The sequence below is a fragment of the Grammomys surdaster genome, unplaced genomic scaffold (assembly GCF_004785775.1).
Source record: "Grammomys surdaster isolate TR1022 unplaced genomic scaffold, NIH_TR_1.0 150, whole genome shotgun sequence".
Taxonomy (NCBI): domain Eukaryota; kingdom Metazoa; phylum Chordata; class Mammalia; order Rodentia; family Muridae; genus Grammomys; species Grammomys surdaster.
This window is the reverse complement of record NW_021604608.1, coordinates 1,657,100-1,674,528: the sequence shown is the minus strand read 5'-3', so window position 1 is coordinate 1,674,528 and position 17,429 is coordinate 1,657,100. Positions and strand designations below refer to the sequence as shown.

The 17,429-nt window shown below is 39.6% G+C and overlaps 1 protein-coding gene across 1 annotated transcript in view; it reads left to right on the top strand.

The window, feature by feature from the left end:
• Positions 1-17,429, top strand: part of Fam184b (family with sequence similarity 184 member B) — a 109,686-nt gene that overhangs the window by 520 nt on the left and 91,737 nt on the right. The gene's annotated exons all lie outside the window — the stretch shown is intronic.

The following is a 17,429-nucleotide window of genomic DNA, read 5'->3' as shown; positions in this document are numbered from 1 at the left end:
AGAGAGAGAGAGAGAGAGAGAGAGAGAGAGAGAGAGAGAGAGAGAGATCATGTTCCCTTGCCAGCTCTGTTCAATTCTTCGAACCATCATCCTGCCTGGAATGTTGTGATTTTATTCTCTACAGCTGGGGAGATCATGTGAGACCTATTTAAACACGATTCATTTATTCCTTCATTCAGCAAATATTTGAGTCATTTGTTGACTGCTAGCAGCCTTTCGTGGCATAGTACTAAACCTGGAAGGCAGCCCAGGGGACTTACAAACTGACTACAGGCATGTGTCCGATCATAAATGGGAAAGGGTAGGATTCAGTATATGGTTGTGGTAACGGAAAAGACCTTGGGAGGTCAGCCAGCCCATATCCCTACTTCATCTCAGGATCTTAGTTGGATATATACAGGATGTGTAGCTGAGATGTTGCCAAAACAGGTTGCTAATCCCTGGCTATTTCCCAATTAGGAAAAATTCACAGGTTCCCTCCACGTATCTGTAGATATGTCTTTCCTGTAGGGATTTAGTGGTTTAAATTAGTTGTTTACTTAGTGTTTTCCATTTGGCCTCAAAGTCCTAACACAATGCCTACCAGTAAAGACTAGCTCTGGCTTGTGTCCCAGAGTGTAATGAAGGGCATGCTCTGCTTTCTTTCCTAAACATCTCCCTCTTACTTTCCATACCTGCTTTTCTGAAGGATGGATAGGCATCCTTACCGCACTGGAATGCAAGACCAGCTTGAAACAGAACAGCACTAACTTTCTTCTCCTGACCTGCCATTGACGTCTTCATGTTCTTTGTACATCAGCCTGTCTCCAGACAGTCGTGTCTCGGAAACCTCGACTTGTGCCATGATGTATAACCCAGAGTTGTCTGATAGTGCCAATCAAAACACGTACTTAAGTTTACTATATAAAAATGATGTAAGTATCTGAAAAGGCAATTATAGTATCTGGCACCTTCCTTGTCTTCAAAAAGCTAAACTTTTTGTTTGTTGTTGGAAGGGAAGCAAGATTTGAAATAGCAAGAGCAATCAAAAACACATAACAGGAGCTACATGTGATAGTTCAAGTTAAGAGGCCTCTGAAAGTGGAAACAAAGGGTATGTCAGTGTGTGTAGAAAGAAGGGAAAATGTATGAAAGAACTATCCTTGACTTGTGATAGTGGTGCTCTATGGGGTGCCTGCTGTATTTAAAATGTTGACTATTTTAAAATATTTTTATCACTTTTATTTATGTGTGCATGTGTAACTGTACATATACCCCATTGGGTGGGTGCTCATGGAAGCCAGAAGATGTGAGCCTTCAGACATCTGGAGTTACACATGACTGAGAGATACCCAATGTGGTTGCTGGGAATCAAACTCAGATCCTCTGTAACAGCAGCAAATATTCGTAACCACTGAGCCATCTCGCCAGTTCCATATACTGTATATTGGTGCAATAAATCCTAGGCAGGTTCTGCCCTGGCTAGTAGAGTGATTTTGGAAAAGAGACTCTAAACTGAGAAAATGCCTCTATAAGATTTCCCTGTAGGCAAGTCTGTAGTTTTTAAAATTACAGTAGGTGTGTCTAGCTGACTGTGGTTAGTGCTATATCTGGGCAGGTGATCATGGGTACTATAAGAAAGCAGGCCGGGCAAGCCAATGAACAGAGCTCCTCCGTGACCTCTGTTTTAGTTTTTACCTCCAGATTCTTTCCCTGACTTCCTTGGATGATGGATTACCAATTGTAAGATGAAATAAACCCTTTCCTCTCCAAGTCGTTTACGGAGATAGTGTTTTATCACAGCAATAGAAACCCTAACAAAAGCATGGCCCCTTGCTTTGCAGTATGTCAAACACACAAATAGACCATTTCAATGTGGTTGGGTTGTGATTCAATTTTGTCATACTTATGGAATCCTTATTTTGCTAAGCCATGAAGACCCAGCAATACAGAAGGCAAACACCATCCCTGGTACATAATCAGCAGTATTTCTCAGAGTATATTCTCCATTATAAGTCATAATTGATCCTTACTGTATAGTGCCTCTCACTATCACTTTTCATGCTAATTTCTTAAAGTAAGAATTTTGTTTCTTATAAACCACTCTTCTTTTGCCTACTATTGTATGGTGCGTATTTTCTACATTTGTGCATTTAATATTTCCATGAGGTTTTCTATGATAGGTGAATTTAATCTGGGTGATCTCTAATATTCTTCCATCATAATTTGTGGTTTTCCTTTGTTGCCATTCCTCTCCCATGCTTTCTCAGTCTCTATTCCTATGTTCTGTAAGATTGGTAAAAATGATTTACATTCTGTGACTGATTTCAGAGCTCGAGGCTTTAAACTCAAGTCTCAGGACTGTCATTTGTGTCTCAACATAGTCACTCAACTGTGATGATGTTTTCTAGTAAAGTTTTTTTTAAAGTGGATTTTCCTACACAAGAGCTTCTTTTTTTCACCTGTTAATGCAATTCCACATGTTTTTAGTGAATGCAATTGTGTCTGATGATTCATAAAGCCTAGCTGGAGAACAAGCCTACTTCTCATGCACATTTGAAGGTAGTTCCTATTCACACCTCCATCACTAAGCAAACTTTTATTCTTTTCTATCCTTTTCCAAAACAATTACTTACTTAATGATTTTAGTGTGTGTGTCTGAGTAAGTATACACACACATGCTGTGTGTGGACATGCTGGTGTCCAGAAGAAAACAGCAAGTGTCCTCCTTTATCGCTCTCTGCCTATTTGTACGAGGGAGGCAAGGTCTCTCCCTGAACCAAGAGGCTCTAGTTTTCTCACCTAGGCTGGCAGCCAGCAAAGCTCAGTTATCCTTTCATTTCTACTCATTTCAGAGCTGGTGTGAGAGCTGGATATGTGGGTGCTGGGATTTGAACTCTTGTTCTCGTAGTTGTTCAACATACACCCTTAGCCACTAAGCCATCTCTCCCTCCAGCTCGAATATCCAGGTTTGTCTCTTGTGGGTATTTCAAATAAATGAAATCATTTAATACTTAATCCTTTACTTCTGGCTTTTTCTTTAAGGATCATCCATGTCCTATCCCATAATGTCACATATGCATCTGTCTCTTATATAGCTATCTCATGTTTGGTTTATCTTGATTAATCTATTCACCAATTGATAATTTTGGATTCCATTTTTTGTGCTTATCATAAACAGTACTGCTATGAACGTGATAAACCCACATGCACATCTTTATGTGTCCTTGGATGCATACTGAAAAGCAAAATCTTTCACTTTTAATGCTCATTTTTAATTTTTAAAAAAGATTTATTTATTCATTTTATGTATTGAGTACACTGTCACTCTCTTCAGACACAAACTAGAAGAGTACATCTGATTCCATTACAGATGGTTGTGAGCCACCGTGTGGTTGCTGGGAATTGAACTCAGGACCTCTGAAAGAGCAGTCAGTGCTCTTAGCCACTGAGCCATCTCTCCAGCCCCCTCATTTTTAATTTTTAATTGATGCATAAAATCTGTATGTATTTGTGGGATACAGATGTTTCAAGTACACAATAATTCAGGGTATCAGTGTCTCCATCACCTCAACTATTTGCTGTTTCTTTGCAGTGATACTACTCAAATACTTTTCGAGCTATTTGCAAAGACACAATTATTTGTCACCCACCATAGTTATCCTGCAGCGTTAGAAGGCATTCCACCGACTCCAACTGCACCACTATATTCAATAGCCAGTTTGTCACCTTCCTCTTTATTCTCCTTAGCCTCTGGGAGCCACTACGCTACTTTCTACCTTCATGAAATGAATTATTTTAGCTACCACATATAAATTAAGAACGTGCAGTATCTGCCTTTCTGTACCTAACTTACTGCAGTTACCCTTTTGTCATCCAGCTCCATTCACGATGCAGCAAATGACAGGATGTGATTCTGTTGTACGAGTGGATAGTCCTCTGTTGTGAATAGATAACATAGTTTCTTTGTTTGTCCATTAGTAGACATTTAGGGGTGGTTCATGTCTTGGCTTTTGTGACTACACAGTCATCCCTCTCTTTTTCTTTCTTCTTTCTAAAAATTGCATCATATTTAACTTTTAAGTTCTACTTCCTCTAAAAATAAAAGCCTTTGAAAACCTTTTTATTTTAAGTGTGTTTATAATACAGTAATTCCTTTCTCTTATCCATGTGTTTCTCTAGAGGCTGATATAGTAACAGACACAAAATAGAACCTTAGTAAGTTGGTTAAATTCGATTAAAATTTTTCTCCATGTATATGCTGAAGAGGTGGCTCAGTGGTTAAGAGTACTATGTGCTCTTCAGAGAACCCGGGTTGACTCCCACACCCACAAAGCAGCTCACAGCCATCTGTCACTGCAGTCTTAGGGTATCTGTAAGGTCTCTAAGGTCCTCTTCTAGCCTCTGAGTGTACTCCTCAAACCTGGTACAGATAGTTACATACAGACAAAACAGCCATTACATTAAAAAAATTTCTTCCCATATATTTTGCTAAGATTTCTTGTATTATAGTGATTCATAAAGTAATGTAGTGATATATCTCCTAGTATAATATACATATAATAATATGTATATAATAACATATGGTCAGTAGCCTAGTAAGTAAATGATCAAACAATCCAAAATGTACATGAAAATCACCCTGAGAGCTTTTAACAATATAGCATTTTGTTGGATATTATTGTAGCACATATCTGTAATCCCAGCTACCTGGGAGGCTGAGGTGAGGCAAAGGATTGCAAGTTCAAGCCTGTCTAGCTTCATAATGAGTTGCCTAGGCAACTTAGTTAGCCTTGTCTCAGAATTGTAAAATGCCTGGGGATATAAGTCAATGGTAGTGTGCTTGCTTACCATATACAAGGCGCTAGACTGATTCCCAGTAAAAACACACGTGCACACACATCCAAGCAATGGAGTGGTGACCCTAAACTGGAATCAACTCTGGTAGTTTGACTTGAGGCTTCCTAATATAAGAGATGTTGCAATCCAGTGCCAGCAGATCTGAGGCCTGGCAGCTGTTTGACTTCCCATCTTGATGCTCTGTAGAGGGTGAACACAGCTGCCCAGTAAACTTTGGAGTAAACTGTTACTCTAGTAAACAGGAGAAAAGCAAGCCCTTGTCTGGCCTTGGAAGTCAAGAAGTATGGTGAGGTGACAGGAATGATGCATTGGCAAAGACATCCTCGATCACAGGCTGCCGCTTGGGCTCTGTGTTTTCCTGGCTCAAAAGAGTACAAGTTTTATTTCATACCCTGACTTGACTCCATCTACTTCTCTGAAAATATTCTTGTGCTTGTGGGAGCTTGTTTGGGGACAGATGTTTAAGCAGTTTGTCCTTTGAGAACTACAGATCTGTTTTAACAAGCCCACACTGTTGGAATCTTATAATTTAATGACATAACCCCTGATGTAAAGAGAGCTCACTATTTTTTGTATCATATCCGTAAAACAGTATAAAGTACTCCCTAAGCTGAGGGTTCTTGATTCCCACTAAGATGTTTCAACTTTACATTACCATTCTAGTCTTCTCCCTCCTCCCCACCTCCACTCCACAGCCTTCCTTCAGTCTTTTCTCCACACGGTAGTAACCAGATCAATCTCAAGCCCTCCTATGTTGCTGCTAGGAATACACAATGATGTGGCCACAATCAAAAAGTGTTCAACTTTCCCCTGAATAGTTGGACAGAATGTTATATGATCCAACAGTTATATTGCTGAGTACCCAGGAGAAATGAAAACTCCTGTCTCCATACAAATTGGTCCATGAATGTTTGTTCATAGAGATATTACTTGTATTGCTAAAAATTAGAAACAAACTAAAAGTGTGTCAACCAAGGAGTAGATGAATAAATTATACAAAATACATTGTTGACTGTATAACTTGCTAAGGAACACGGTTCAAATATGACATGGGGAGAAGCTAAAGACTTTTGTCTCTCTTCCTTCCTCCCTCCTTCCCTCCCTCCCTTCCTTCCTTCCTCCCTACCTTCCTTCCTTCCTTCCTTCCTTCCTTCCTTCCTTCCTTCCTTCCTTCCTTCCTTCCTTCCTTCCATTCTTCTTTCTTTTTTTAGAGTTTCACTATGTATCCCTGGCTGGCCTACAACCCACTGTGTAGACCTGGCTGGTGTCAAACTCAAAGATTCCCCTTCCTGTGCCTGCTGAGTGCTATGATTAAAGGCATGCACCACCTTATTCAGCCTAAGGGTTTCATTTGAGGGTAAAAAACAATGTCCTGAAGTTGAATGTGGTGATAGTTGTATAACTAAATATACTGAATGACATTTAGCTATCTATCTAAGGTCTTTTATCCCCTAAAAAAATAAAAATCAGTCTACGTTATTCTCCATTTCAACCCCCATATTCTAGTTCATGTTTTCAACTCTGGCCCTCAGCTCCTGCTGTGACATTCTCAATGATCATTCTCGCCCTTCATATTGTTGCAAAAATTATCTTTTAATGTGAACCAAAGCATATAATTACAACATTTAAAACTCAATAATGGTTTCTTTTGAAGCAAAATCCCATTTTCACTTAGAATGAAAGTTGTTCATCTATAATAAATTATTTACCACAATTGCTTGAAGTGGCTATTCCTACTCCTAAGTCTCCTCTGCCACAACAGCCTTCCTAGGGACCTTCAACTGTGAGATCACCCATTGCTATCTTTGAATGTGAAATGTTGCCCATAGGCTCATGTGTTTGAACACTTGCTTCCCAACTTGAGGTACTGTTTGGGAAGGATGAGGATCCTTTAGGAAGTAGAGCCTTCTTGGAGGAAGTGGGTCACTCAAGATGGGTCTTAAAGTTTTAGAGCTAGTCTCTAATCTCAGTTTATTCTCTGCTTCCTGAGTGTGGATGCCATGTGACCAGACAGTTTCCTGTTTCCTCCTCCATGTCTTCCCTGTCTGCTGCCATGTTTTCTGAAGCCTGATTGCCTATATCCCTCTGGAAATCTAAAGCCAAAATAGACCTTTTCTACCTTTTTTTCTTTTTTCTTTTTCTTTTACAAAAATGAGTTTTATTTACTTTTTTATATTATGTGTAGCACAAAGATAATGAAATTATTTAGGTTTTACATTTTGGATATACAATAGATCTTTTTTTATTAAATATTTTATTTACATTTCAGATGTCATCCCCTTACACCATTTCCCCCCCACACCCAGGACCCCCCCATCCCATCTCCCCTCCTCCTGCTTCTATGAGGATGTGCCCCCACCCACCCCACACCTCTCCACCCTCGAATTCCCCCACACTTGGCATCCAGCCTTCATGGGACCAAGGATCTCCTCTCCCACCTATGCCTGACAAGGCCATTCTCCCCTATATATAAAGCTGGAGCCATGGGTCCCTCCCTATGTGCTCCCAGGCTGGTGGTTTAGACCCTGGGAGCTCTGGTTGGTTGGCATTGTTGCTCTCCTCATGGGGACTCAAACCCTTTCAGCTCCTTCAGCTCCTTCTCTCTAACTCCTCCATTGGGAACCCCTTGATCAGTTCAATGGTTAGCTGTGAGCATCTGCCTCTGAATATGTCAGACTCTGGCAGACCTCTAAGGAGAGAGGTATATCAGGCTCCTGTCAGCATGCACTTCCTGATATCCATATCAGCATCTGCCTTTGGTGACTACACATGGGATGGATACCCAGGTGGAATGGTCTGCAGACGGCCCCTCTTTCAGTTTCTGTCACTCACTTTGTCTCCATATTTGCTCCCTTGAGTATTTTCTTACTCCTAAGAAGGACCAAAGCTCCCACACTTGGTCTCCCTTCTTCATGAGCATCATGTGGTCTGTGCGTTGAATCTTGGGTATTGTGAGCTTCTGGGCTAATATCCAATTATCAGTGAGTGAATATCATGTGTGTTCTTTTGTGATTGGGTTACCTCACTCAGGATGATATTTTCTAGTTCCATCCATTTTCCTAAGAATTTCTCAAATTCATTGCTTTTAATACCTGAGTAATACTCCATTGTGTAAATATACCACATTTTTTTTGTATCCATTCCGCTGTTGAATGACATCTGGGTTCTTTCCAGCTCCTGGTTATTATAAATAAGGCTGCTATGAACATAGTGGAGCATATGTCCTTGTTATATGTTGCAGCATCTTCTGGGTATATGCCCAGGTATAGCTGTGTCCTCAGGTAAGGCTATGTCCAATTTTCTGAGGTACCACCAGACTTATTTCCAGAGTAGTTGCACCATCTTGCAATCCCACCAACAATGGAGGAGTGGTCCACTTTCTCCACATCCTTGCCAACATCTACTATCACCTGAGTTTTTGATCTTAGCCGTTATGACTGGTGTGAGGTGGAATCTCAGGGTTGTTTTGATTTGCATTTCTCTGATGACTAAGGATGCTGAACATTTCTCTAGGTGCTTCTTGGCCATTCCAGTTTCCTCAGTTGAGAATTCTTTGCTTAGCTCTCTATTCCATTTTTAATAAGGTTATTTGGTTGTCTGGAGTCTAATTTCTTGAGTTCCTTGTATATATTGGATATTAGCCCTCTATCGGATGTGGGATTGGTAAAGATCTTTTCCCAATCTATTGGTTGCCATTTTGTCCTATTGACAGTGTCCTTTGCCTTACAGGAACTTTGCAATTTTATGAGGTCCCATTTGTCAATTCTTGATCTTACAGCATAAGCCAGTGGTGTTCTTTTCAGGAACTTTTCCCCTGTGCCCAAGTATTCAAGGTTATTCCCCACTTTCTCTACTATTAGTTTCAGTGTATCTGGTTTTATGTGTAGGTCCTTTATCCACTTGGACTTGAGCTTTGTACTAGGAGATAAAAATGGATTGATTTTCATTCTTCTACATGCTGACCTCCAGTTGAACCAGCACCATTTGTTGAAAATGCTGTCCTTTTTCCACTGGACAGTTTTAGCTCCTTTGTCAAAGATCAAGTGACCATAGGTGTGTGGGTTCATTTCTGGGTTTTGAAATTCTATTCCATTGATCTTCCTGCCTGTCTCTGTACCAATACCATGCAGTTTTGTTTTCTTTTTTAATCACTATTGCTCTGTAGTACAGCTTGAGGTCAGGGATGATGATTTCTCCAGAAGTTCTTTTATTATTGAGAATAGTTCTTGCTATCCTGGGATTTTTTGTTATTCCAAATGAATTTGCAAATTGTTCTTTCTATCTCTATGAAGAATTGAGTTGGGATTTTAATGGGGATTGCATTGAATCTATAGATTGCTTTTGGCACGATGGGCATTTTTACTATATTAATCCTGCCAGTCCATGAGCATGGGAGACCTTTCCATCTTCTGAGATCTTCTTTGATTTCTTTCTTCAGAGACTTGAAGTTCTTGTCATGCAGATCTTTCACTTGCTTGGTTAGATTTACACCAAGGTATTTTATATTATTTGTGACTATTGTGAAGGGTGTCATTTCCCTAATTTCTTTCTCAGCCTGTTTATCTTTCAAGTAGAGGAAGACTACTGATTTGCTTGAGTTGATTTTATAACCAGCCACTTTGCTGAAGTTGTTTATCAGGTTTAGGAGTTCTTTGGTAGAAGTTTGGGGGTCACTTAAGTATACTATCATATCATCTGCAAATAGTGATATTTGAATCTTTCCTTTCCTACTTGTATCCCTTTGACTTCTTTTTGTTGTCTAATTGATCTAGCTGGGACTTCCAGTACTATATAGAATAGGTAGGGAGAGAGTGGGCATCCTTGTCTAGTCCCTGATTTTAGTGGGATTGCTTCAAGTTTCTCTCCATTTAGTTTGATGTTGGCTACTGGTTTGCTGTATATTGCTTTTACTATGTTTTGGTATGGCCTTGAATTCCTGATCTTTCCAAGACTTTTACCATTAAGGGATGTTGAATTATGTCAAATGCTTTCTCAGCATCTACTGAGATGATCATGTGGTTTTTTTCTTTGAGTTTGTTTATGTAGTGGATTACATTCATGGATTTCCCAATATTGAACCATCCCTGCATTCCTGGGATAAAGCCTACTTGATCATGATGGATGATTGTTTTGATGTGCTCTTGGATTCGGTTTGCCAAAATCTCATTGAATATTTTTGCATCGATATTCATAAGGGAAATTGGTCTGAAGTTTTCTTTCTTTGTTGGGTCTTTGTGAGGTTTAGGTATGAGCATAATAGGATGCATTGGGTAGTGTTCCCTCTGTTTCTATTTTGTGGAATAGTTTGAAGAGTGTTGGTATTAGGTCTTCCTTGAAGGTCTGATAGAATTCTGCACTAAAATCATCGGGTCCTGGGCTCTTTTGTTTGTTTGTTTGTTTTTTGTTTTTTGGTGGGGAGACTTTTAATGACTGCTGCTATTTCTTTTAGGGGTTATGGGACTGTTTAGATGGTTCATCTGCTCCTGATTTAACTTTAGTACCTGGTATCTGTCTGGAAAATTGTCCATTTCATCCAGATTTTCCAGTTTTGCTGAGTATAAGCTTTTGTAGTAGGATCTGATGATTTTTTGAATTTCCTCAGTTTCTGTTGTTATGTCTCCCTTTTCAGTTCTGATTTTATTAATTTGGATACTGTCTCTCTGGCCTCTGGTTAGTCTGGCTAAGGGTTTATCTATCTTGTTGATTTTCTCAAAGAACCAGCTCCTGGTTTTGTTGAGACTTTGTATAGTTCTTTTTGTTTCTACTTGCTTGATTGCAGTTCTGAGTTTGATTATTTCCTGTCTTCTACTTCTCTTGGGTATATTTGCTTCTTTTTGTTCTAGAGCTTTCAGGTGTGCTGTCAAGTTGCTAGTGTATGCTCTGTCCAGTTTCTTTTTGTAGACACTTAGAGCTATGAGTTTTCCTCTTACCACTACTTTCATTATGTCCCATAAGTTTTGGTATGACAAGTCTTCATTTTCATTAAATTCTAAAAAGTCTTTAATTTCTTTCTTTATTTATTCCTTGACCAAGTCATCATTGAGTGGAGCATTGTTCAGTTTCCACATGTATGTGGGCTTTCCATTGATTTTATTATTATTGAAGACCAACCTTAGTCCATAGTGATCTGAAAGGATGCAAGGGATTATTTCAATATTTTTGTATCTGTTGAGGCCTGCTTTGTGACCAGTAATATGGTCTATTTTGGAGAAGGTACCATGAGGTGCTGAGAACAAGGTATATTCTTTTGTTTTAGGATGTAATGTTCTATAGATATCCATTAAATCCATTTAGTTCATAACTTCAATTAATTCTACTGTGTCTCTGTTTAATTTCTGTTTCCATGATCTGTCCATTGCTGAGAGTGGGGTATTGAAATCCCCCACTATTATTGTGTGAGGTGCAATGTGTGCTTTGAGCTTTAGTAAAGTTTCTTTTATGAATGTGGGTGCCCTTACATTTGGAGCATAGATGTTCAGAATTGAGAGTTCACCTTGGAAGATTTTTCCTTTGGTGAGTATGAATTGTCCTTCCTTACCTTTATTGATAACTTTTGGTTGAAAGTCCATTTTATTCGAAATTAGAATGGCTACTCCATCTTGTTTCTTGGGACCATTTGCTTGGAAAATTGTTTTCCAGCACTTTACTCTGAGGTAGTATCTGTCTTTTCCACTGAGGTACATTTCCTATATGCAGCAAAATTCTGGGTCCTGTTTACATATCCAGTCTGTTAGTCTATGTGTTTTTATTGAGGAATTGAGTCCATTGATTTTAAGAGTTATTAAGGAAAAGTAATTGTTTCACCCTGTTATTTTTGTTATTAGAGGTGTAATTATGTTTGTGTAGCAATTTTCTTTTGGGTTTGTTGGAAGATTACTTTCTTGCTTTTTCTAGGTTGTACTTTCCCTCCTTGTGTTGGAGTTTTCCATCTATTATCCTTTGTACGGCTGGATTTGTGGGAAGATATTGTGTAAATTTGGTTTTGTCATGGAATATCTTGGTTTTTCTATCTATAGTGATTGAGAGTTTTGCTGCGTATAGTAGCCTGGGCTGGCATTTGTGTTCTCTTAGGGTCTGTATGATATTACTCCTGGATCATCTGGCTTTTATAGTCTCTGGTGAGAAGTCTGGTGTAATTCTTACAGGTCTACCTTTATATGCTACTTGACCTTTTTCCCTTACTGCTTTTAGTATTTTCTCTCTGTTTTGTGCATTTGATGTTTTGATTATTATGAGACGGGAGGAATTTCTTTTCTGGCCTAGTCTATTTGGTGTTCTGTAGGCTTCTTGTATGTTCATCGGCATCTCTTTCTTTAGGTTAGGGAAGTTTTCCTCTATAATTTTGTTGAAGATATTTACTGGCCCTATAAGTTGGGAATCTTCACTCTCATGTATACCTATTATCCTTAGGTTTGGTCTTCTCATTGTGTCCTGGATTTCTTGGATGTTTTAGATTAGGAGCTTTTTTGCATTTTTGCATTTTCTTTGAGAGTTGTGTCAGTGTTTTCCATGGTATCTTCTGCACGTGAGATTCTCTTTTCTATCTCTTGTATTCTGTTGGTGATGCTTGCATCTATGACTCCTGATTTCTTTCCTAGGTTTTGTATCTTCAGAGTAGTGTCCCTTTGATATTTCTTTATTGTTTCTACTTCCATTTTTAGATTCTGGATGGTTTGTTTAATTCTTTCACCTGTTTGGTTGTGTTTTCTTGCAATTCTTTAAGGGATTTTTGTGTTTCCTCTTTAAGGGCTTCTACCTGTTTACCTGTGTTCTCCTGTGTTTCTTTAAGAGAATTGTTTATGTCCTTCTTAAAGTCCTCTATCATCCTCATGAGAAGTGATTTTAAATCTGAATCCTGCTTTTCTGGTGTGATGGGCTGTCCAGGACTTGCTATGGTAGGAAAACTGGGTTCTGATGATACCAGGTAACTTTGATTTCTGTTGCTTATATTCTTGCACTTACTTTTCGCCATCTAGTTAACTCTAGTGCTACCTGCACTCACTGTCTCTGACTGGATCCTGTCTTTCCAGTTATCTTGCTTGTGTCAGAACTCCTCAGAGTCCAGGTGTTTCTGTGATCCTGTGATCCTGAGCTCCAGGGTGGAAGAGCTCCTGGGACTCAGGCTTCCTGGGATCCTGCAATCCTGCTGCTCTGAGTGCAGTGGTTCCTCAGCTGCTCTGGCTGCAGTGGTTCCTCAGCTGCTCTGGCTGCAGTGGTTCCTCAGCTGCTCTGGCTGCAGTGGTTCCTCAGCTGCTCTGGCTGCAGTGGTTCCTCAGCTGCTCTGAGTGCAGTGGTTCCTCAGCTGCTCTGACTGCAGTGATTCCTCAGCTGCTCCAAGTTCCACCACTGCTCTAAGATGGTTCAACATATAATGTCTTCACAGGAGCAGACCCAGTTCATGTCTGTCTCAGCCAAAAGGACCAAGCAAGGAGTGGAAGGGGAGTGGTATTCCGGAGGGGCAGGGTTTGGGTGGATGATGGGTCCAAATTGCCCCAGCTTCTCAGTTATAGTTCTGGGGCGTAGGGTTGTGGGAGAGGGTTCTTACCAGTTGCTCTAGGAAGGTACAGGATAAGATGTCTTCATGGAGCCGACCACCCAGGTGTCTGCCCCAGCCAAAAGGGACCTTTTCTACCTTAAATTGCTTTTGTAAAGGGCATTTTAATCACAGCAACATAAAACTAAGACTCTTACCATGAAGCATTTTATTATTTTCCAATATTGATGTCTTTCATATGGAAACTGGAATCTAACATACATATGAATCTGAACCCACTTGCTAGTCTTCTTTATTTCTTTGCAACACCTAATTTGATACTGTATTGCTGTTGTTCAGTTGGCTGATATGTATGAGTGTTGTTTTGTTAGCAGCTTGTCTTTTTTTAGGTCTATCAGAAGCTTTCAGCAAGAACTTTCTATTCACATAAATAACAATTGATGTAATCTGGCATTAAATTGCATAATTGTAATAATAAATGAAGCTGGTATAAACAGGCAACTCTGAGCCCAAGAAAAAGATCCATTTTTCTAAATGGGAATTGAATGAGAACCTGCAAAAGATCATCTATTGTTTGTACACAGAAGTAAAATACAGTTTACTAAGAGAGAACTGGGAAAGCCTTAATAATCTGAATGATCACAAAGTTTCCTTGAAACAGTCCCTGCCAGCATTTCGGTTGATTCTAGTTTCTCCTCACTATAGTCAGTAATATGACTTTCTTATTATCTCTTTTGACTCTTTCGACTCTCTACCTTTGCATACCTGCCATATCCTTTCCTGGAGGTTGACTTCTTTAGCAGAGCTCAACATTGATACAGGTAGATGCCTGTGAAGATGAGGAAGATAGAAATGAAACAGCATAGAAGGAAAATACTTAATGACATTTCAAACATTCCTTAATGACAGCAAACATTCCTGAGAGCCTGATTTGTTCACTATAAGGGTTCAACTTTTTAAAAAAAGACATTTATTACAACTCTCTTCTCATAATCTAAACACAAAAACAGATCTCTAAGAGACTCTACAGTTACAGAGACAATAGCATCATTTTTGTTGTTGTTTTGCTTTGTTTTTGATACAGGGTTGCTCTATGTATCCTTCACTGTCCTAGAACTTACTATGCCAGACTGGCCTTGAAGTTACAGAGATCTGCCAACCTCTGCCTCCTGAGTGCTGGGATTAAAGGTGTTCACCACCATGCCCAGTAATATCATTAATTTCAAACTATTTTGACATAATCACAACCCAGGCTTTTGGCTCAGTTTCTGACTGTTTAATGAGCCTTTTTGAAACTACTTAGTTTATTGTGAGCTCCAGGGAATGAGAACATACCTGGAAAGTGCTCAAGGGTAATTTGAAGTATCAGAGAAACAAATGCCTTTCTCATATTTCAGAGACTCAATAAAAAGCAAACATACTAGCAAGTGTATGAAAGGCAAGTCATTGACCTTGGTCTCTCCAGAAAGCCTTTTTTCTTAGCTATAGATCATTAAAACAAGAAATAGAAAGACCCACCTTTGCATCTTTGGTATCATCAAGAACAGCGTCTTTCCCAAACTTCTAAGGTGTAACAAATGTCTTAAAAGCAAAAATATTTTCCTAAGAATATATTTCTCCTGCTGAATTCCGAAGGAGCTCTGTATAACTTTTCTCCTTGACCTCAAGACCCTTCACTGAAATGCAAGCCTGTAAGATCACTAAGCTTTCCTTCTTGCTGTATTCTTGGTGGCTATTGTTTTCTCTTCATACTGACTATGAAAGTCTTTAGAAAAAAATCACTCACATGTCAAGTCCCTATGAATGCTGCCTTATTGGAAAAAAGCATTGCAGATGTAACAAAGCAATGAGATGAGACAGACTTGTGTTATTTGACTGGGCCCTAAACCCAATAACAAGCATCCTTATTAAAGAAAGACAGAGAATGAATGTGGTGGCTTGATAGGTTTGGCCCCCAGACTTGTATGTTTGAAAGGTTTGACCCATGGAGAATGGCATTATTAGGAGTTGTGACCTTATTGGAGTGGGTGTGACCTTGTTGGAGGAAGTTTGTCTCTGTATGGGTGGGCTATGCTCAAACCCCACCCAGTGTGGAAAAAAGAGCCTCATCCTGGCTGCCTTCAAATCAAAATGTAGAACTCCTGACTCTTCCAGCACTGAGTCCGCCTGCATACTGCCATGCTTCCCACCATGATGTCAATGGACTGAACCTCTAAAACTGTAAGCCAGGCCCAACTAAATGTTTGTCTTTATAAGAGTTGCCTTGGTCATGCCGTCTCTTCACAGCAATAAAACCATAACTAAGACAATGATTTAAGACAGAATAGGAGAAAGTCCAGAGGAGGAGAAGGACATGTGGAAACTGAGGCAGGATTGTAGAGATACACCACAGATCCAAGACTGTCTGCAGCCAGCAGAAAGTGGAAGAAACCATGAATAAGTTGTTTTTATGAGGCCCAGAAGGGAGCAAATCCTGAAGTAATGTGGACTTTTGACTTCTGGTTCCTAGAATTCTGAGAGAATAAAGTTTTCATTTTAGACTAGCAAGTGTGGGGTGTTTTGATGTGGCAACCACAGGAAACGGTCTGGATACGTCTCTCTATTATCACCAAAGTCTTCTTCCTTCTCACATCACTACTGAAATTTCCTAGGAATATCAGAATCAGTTTGAGAACTTACATTTTAAGTAAACTCCAAGATGACACTGCAGACTGTAGTTTGACTATTTCTTGAGATGATCAAGGGTTTTTGTTGTTGTTGTTGTTGTTGTTGTTTTTATGGCTGTTTGTTTGATGTGGTTTGACTTTTACCTTCATCCTCTTTAAACAACCAACAGCTTCTTACACACTGCCGCTGGGAACTCATTCAACAGTGTGAATTGATGGCTTTAAACTGCCAGAAGAGGAAGCTTTTAGTACATCTTTAGTACCACCATTGATGTCAGGGCCCAGGGACGGGCCAGTAAGATCTAAATTAAAGAGTGGAGATGTAAGCAAAATTCCAATTGAAAAGGGATGCTAAGTCACTCCTGGATGCCAGCTCACTGTAAACTCCAAAAGATGCACAGATGGCAGAGCTCCTCCGCCATGAGTATTTCATGTGGTTCAGTGCCTCAGTGAGCTGTTCTCCTGTGGAAGTACAATTCAGAATTGCCTTGTGAAGTAATAAATGATGATAAATATTCGGTTCTGTGAAATGGGAATCTCTGGTTAACAACAAGCTTTTAATTTACTGTGTAAAGACGAAGGTTTGGGCCCAGAGCTAAGTAGTTCCTGGCAGTTAAAGGATTTAGCTCATACCACTCTCCCCCATCTTTCTCCTCTTGTTCTCTTCAAACTTTTAAATGGGCAAAAACCAAACCAGCTTGGAGAATGTTGGCTTCTTAGTTTATATGCGTCTCTCTGTCTAGTTTTACATTGTGCAGATGAAGATGCAGTGGGTTTATAGCAGACATATTCGTAGATAATGACACACAGATCGGTGCTAGGGAATAAGTTGACGGGGCATGGCACATTCAAATGTTGAAACCTAAGTTTATCTAGATCAGAGTTTACTTAAAGCCAACCCAGTTCCACAGGAGGAAGAAAGGACCCATTTCAGGTTTTGTTCATTTTCCTGCCAGGGCAGTCTGTCCTTGAAAAGCATGCCCCTCAAGCATCTGCTATTCTCTGCACTTGCAAGCTCATTAATGACATGTTCCCAGAGACCCAGAAATAGCAAATTCCATTAAAAGGCTTATCATTAAATACAATGCAGCTCTTTATGTAGGAGAAGGATGGCCTCTGAATAAGAGTCCATTAGGGCTCTGGGCTGGAAAAATTAGGTCAGCTTTCTTTTAAGGGAGAAATTAATACAGCAGGCAAGAGCCAGCAATACTGCCAACATTCATCTTGCAAAGCTTTCCCTCTTTGTGCTGCCAAAATGCATTCATCCAGACTCACTATTCCTGTCCTCAGCCACTGGGAGTAAGGCCCATTTGTCCTGTGGAAAACTATGAAATTATCTGATAACAAACTAAATAAATATGAGACAAAAAATTAGAACCAAGTATAGTCTCTCTCTCTCTCTCTCTCTCTCTCTCTCTCTCTCTCTCTCT